This window comes from Gorilla gorilla, chromosome 3 (assembly GCF_029281585.2).
Source record: "Gorilla gorilla gorilla isolate KB3781 chromosome 3, NHGRI_mGorGor1-v2.1_pri, whole genome shotgun sequence".
Taxonomy (NCBI): domain Eukaryota; kingdom Metazoa; phylum Chordata; class Mammalia; order Primates; family Hominidae; genus Gorilla; species Gorilla gorilla.
The window spans coordinates 8683918-8688713 of record NC_073227.2 but is presented as its reverse complement, the minus strand read 5'-3'; the positions used below and the strand labels follow the sequence as shown (position 1 = coordinate 8688713).

The window sequence follows — 4796 nt, the reverse complement described above, 5'->3', positions numbered from 1 at the left end:
GGGAGCTGGAGGAGGACAAGCTGCTGGGGCCCTGCCCAGCGCGGAGGCGCGGGCCGGGGCGACTCACGGGATACGGCGGGTCGGCTCCTCGTCGCAGGTGGAGGCCCGGCGGCTGCCTGATTCCTGGGCGGCTCTTCCCAGCCGGGGCGCTGAGGCTCTGGGAACGCCTCGTGCGGGGCTGCGGGGCGCGCCGGGCACGGAGGGGGCGTCTGCTGGTCCCTGTGGGACCCCCGGGTGCCCCGCGCAGTCCTCCCGCAAGCGCGGCTCTGACACCGCCACACGCCCGAGAGTCTGCGCTCCAAAGCTCCAGGGATGGATCCCAGCTCTGTTCACCTCTGCTTAGTTCCCTCTTCAGAGACACAGAAATATCAGCAAAAGGGATTTGATCGGCGACAGATTCCTCCAGTGAATTCTCACCTTTTTACTCCGGATTCTGTGTTGCGTCATTGCTAGGACAGCGTCGTGGTAGAACGAGGAGGTATTGGGATTGACTCCTGCGGTGAAGACATGGAAGCCAGTGATGATGAGTTTGAAGATGAAACTACACCTGCTTAGAGAATTACAGTTACTGAAAGCGATGTGAACTCTCGGCCTACAACAGAATTTCATGAGCCAGAGAAAATGGGCTCTGCAGAATTTGATTCTGTGTTTCAACAGCGTGGAGAGGCTGGATACATGTATTTATGCCATTAAGCGATCAGAAAAGTCACTGGCCGGCTCCGTTGATGAGCAGAACCCTTTGAGAGAAGTGTATGCTCGGGCAGTGCTCGGACGGCATTCGCGTACTTTGACACTTGTCTGCTTGAGCAGATGCTCATATGCTTACACAGAATGGATACCGTGATGGTGGAAGGTTTGTTGATGCTATAAGTGAAAATTACCGAATCACGAGTTACTTTAAAGAAGCAGAGTTGAAGGATCTCCTTCTGCAAGTTGGCCGGGGCTCGAGGTATATTCATTCAATGTCTTTGATTCACATGGATAAGGAACCTTGTAATATATCCATGTCTCAAACCTCAATCCCCAGTGCTGCCTCTGAAGAAGGAGATGAAGATGACTGGGCATCCAACAAATTTACGTGTAAAATTCGTGATTGTGGGTATGTAACAAGGATCTCTAACCCACAAGTTGAAGAGAATGATAGTCTATTTTTTTTTTTTTTTTTGCAAGTGAAGTTTTACAGGAGAATTATACCATCTACCAAAAGCAGATATCTTGCACTTCCCCTCACAGTGGTCTGTGCTGCTGGTCTGTGCTCTTCCCAGGAATGGAGACCAATGGCATAGAATCAGAGAGAATAGATTACCTCAGATACCACAAGTGCTTTCCCAAGAATTTACAGAGTTGCTAAAAGTTATGATTCATTCATATCCAGAGAGAAGACCCTCAGCAATGGCCCTCTAAAGCATTCACTGCTGCTGTCTGCTTCTAGGAAGAGTAGAGAACCACTGTTATAGGATTGAATGTTGAAACGTTCAAAAATACACTTTTACAAAAAGAACTCACGAGAGCATAGATGGTAAAGGCTGCAGCTGAGGAAGGAGCACTCTTCACTGATCAGAGGCCACTAGGTCCACCACGCAGAGGAACACAACATCTTGGCTTATTAGAAAGAAAATGAAGTGCTCTGTCAGCCTTCTAGTAAACTACTCATTTACCACCTACTCATCCCGCAAAAAACACTATGAAAAAAGCAAGCTAGGTCGAAATCACTGCTAGAATCCAATTTGCAATTACTCTCTCTATTGGTGTCAGTGGTTTTACTGATTAGGACTTTTATTTGTGAATTACAATTGAAAACTGTATTTTGACCATAGCTTTTTCAGGCTTTTATATAGTCTTACCAGTCTGTCTTCTGTAAAATGTCAGTCACTGGTGGATGTTAACGCAGTCTTTCCAAAATTAACCGCTGTGGTGGTGTGTTGCTCTCAGTGTGCTGTTGCACTGTAATGAAGGTATCTTTTCCCGTGGTGACCTGAAGAAAGGATTCAAGGGCTTGATGACAAACATATTCTCTCAATAAGGCAAATGCTAAAACCACTCATTACTACTCAGCCTTCAATGCACCTGTGTATGAAATTTCTCTCTCTCTCTCTCTCTGTATATATGTTTTAAGTGAATTATACTTGTATATCCAACTGGGAGCACTTTGTAGCCTTAGCATGAGACATGGGATGATAATTCTGCGGAAGTATTGCCTTATAAATTTGCTATTTCAGTTTTGTCTCTGCTGTAAACTTTTAGCATTAAACAATTACTGTTGTTAATAGGCTTTCTTTTTGAAACAAATATGTAAAGTGTACAGCTGGTCTTGATGAAAAGCAGCTATTGGCCTTTTTTTTTCTTTGAACTTTAAAGCTTTGGAATTTTGTATTAATCCAGTATAATAATTACTGAGTTTTGTAATTTTGTTCTGGTAATGAACTTCCCTGACTCCTAGAAAAATACCTCCTTCCCAATTTTGTATTTGATCGTATTGTTAGTCTGTTGTTCAATGTTTTGTCTGGTTTCTCTCAAGTGTATGTGTATATAAACTTATCTTGGTGATCCTCTACACAGCTGTTTGTAATGCCAGAATTACTTCTGACATTCCAAGTTTTTTACAAAATAGATTTTTTTCTGTGATTAGCCATTTGACTACTAATACTGGCTAATGTATTTTGCAAAAAAAAAAAAAGAATTTGTTCATTTCTTTCTCACTGATTTTGTTGTAAAATGTTTGTATTTGTCTTTGACTTGTGTTTTATTAATATTGACTGGCAATATTAAAAGTCACCCTGAGTTTAACTTAATTGTCTAGAAAAAAAAAAGAAAAAGGGTTTATGGGTTGGACTACCAGGCAGAAGGCCTGGTGTGAGCACAGGTGTGGGTTTAGGGAACAAGCACAGCCATGCTGAGGAAGAGAGAGAAGGTGATGACCAAACACAGGAAAATCCAAAAACCCAGAAAGTCAAGGAGCCAAATGAAAGCCTTTTATCCTGCATCAACCATTTAACCTCATAAACACTGCAAGTGAACATGGTCTTTTAGAGATATTGATAGTTCTTATTTTCTTGTAATCCTGTAAACGAAATGGATTTTTGACATCAGACTGTCCCCAGGAAATTTTTTCACCAGCCTGTCCCCAGGAATTAATAACAATTAAAATTATAATTTTAATAAATTAAAATTTATCCAAAATTAGAATATTATTTTTAGGAAGGCGTCCTTCTGGATTAGGCTGCTAGGAAATTGAGTTAGTTGCTGTCAGTCATTCACACCCTGCACAGACATTAATTTATCAGAGCCTTGGTATGGAATGGGAGGAGCTTATTATAAGCAGGACTGGCTGGAGGCCAGAGTGTGAAGGGGACAGAAAAACACAAGGAGGCTAAACCTGGAGACAGCTCCAAACCCAGAAGACACTGTTATTATGCTTATTTTACAGAGGAGGAAACTAAAGCACAGGCAGGTCAAGACCATGCTGCCCCAGAGTCGAGGAACCAGGATCTAAACCCAGCCAGCTTGCCTTGCCATCAGAGCTCACACACATACATTTGTTCTGTAGTTCTGCAGGATTGCACTGTGGCTAAGTACACAGACTCTGGGTTCACATCCCAGCTGCTCTGCTATTTCCAGGTTTGTGACCATGGGCAAGTTACTTGCCTGTGCTCAGTGTCCTCTGTAAAGTGAAGACAGCAGTACCTGCCTCATGGAGTCCCTTAAGTGAGTTAATACTGTAACATGTTATGGTGGCATGCACACAGTCACCATCTGGTAAGTATAGTCTATTATGCTTGAAGCCCAGATGGGCACATGTCCTTGAAAAGTCTGAAATTCAGAACTCTGAAATCCAGCCTCTGAGATCCTGGAATCCTCCAGCAGCATTCTAACGTCTCCTGGCTGCAGAATTGTATGTTACTTTCTAGGGCTGGGAGGTGTATTTGTATTAATATAGTGTAATAATACAGCCACCTGTCCACATAGTTCATCCCTATAGTAGGCAAATAAGGTGATGTCAAATCCTTGGCTTGGGCCCAGTCCTGGTAACCTTCCCTTCTCTCTTTCCTGCATACTCTGTCATTCAGATTCATACATGTCTCACAGGACTGCTTAGCCCACAGAAAAGGCAGGAGGGTGAGGAGTGAAGGTGGGTGGGTAGGTGTACTTGTCCACTCAATTGTGCTGCCTCTTGCTATGCTGAACTTGTGGGCACAGGGACTGTGTCTGGACCTGAAGGGTTCTTACTCTCCCTTTAAGCCTCAATTTGCAGCAATCCCAGAGCTTTATCCCCTACTGTGAGCCTGTCTGAGTGTTTATGCTGGATGACATGCATACCCTCTGCCAGCAGTGAATAGACTAGGGCCTGATGAAGAAGCCATGGCAGATGAGAAGAGCTTCAACATACACTTTATCATGCTGGGTTTTTTTTTCTGCTGGCTCTCTGCACCTTTCTCATGAGCCATGATTGGCCCCAGGTCTATGGCACCTTCTGAAGCTGTGTCATGGTGACTGGGGGCATCATTTGAAGCATGTCACTGCTACCCCAAGGTAGGTTGTGCTGGGGCTGGGTGGAGTTATGAGGTCTGGAGACTATGCCTCTATTTCATGCATGGACTCTCCGTCCATCAATCATCGCCTCATTCTTTGACTTCCTGTTTACTTCTTTCTGCTTCCCTGAGGATCCACACATCGATTCACCTTTCTATATCTATATTTTCATCTACTAATTCATTCATCTATCCACCCATCAGTTAGCATAAGGGTTGGTGAGAAGCCCCCAGGATCTGGAGCCATGAACCAGACACAATGGAGGT

The 4796-nt window shown here is 44.0% G+C and overlaps 1 pseudogene; it reads left to right on the top strand.

The window, feature by feature from the left end:
- The first annotated feature begins 239 nt into the window (after positions 1-239).
- LOC109026462 (wee1-like protein kinase) lies at positions 240-1745 on the top strand (annotated as a pseudogene).
- Positions 1746-4796: the final 3051 nt, after the last annotated feature.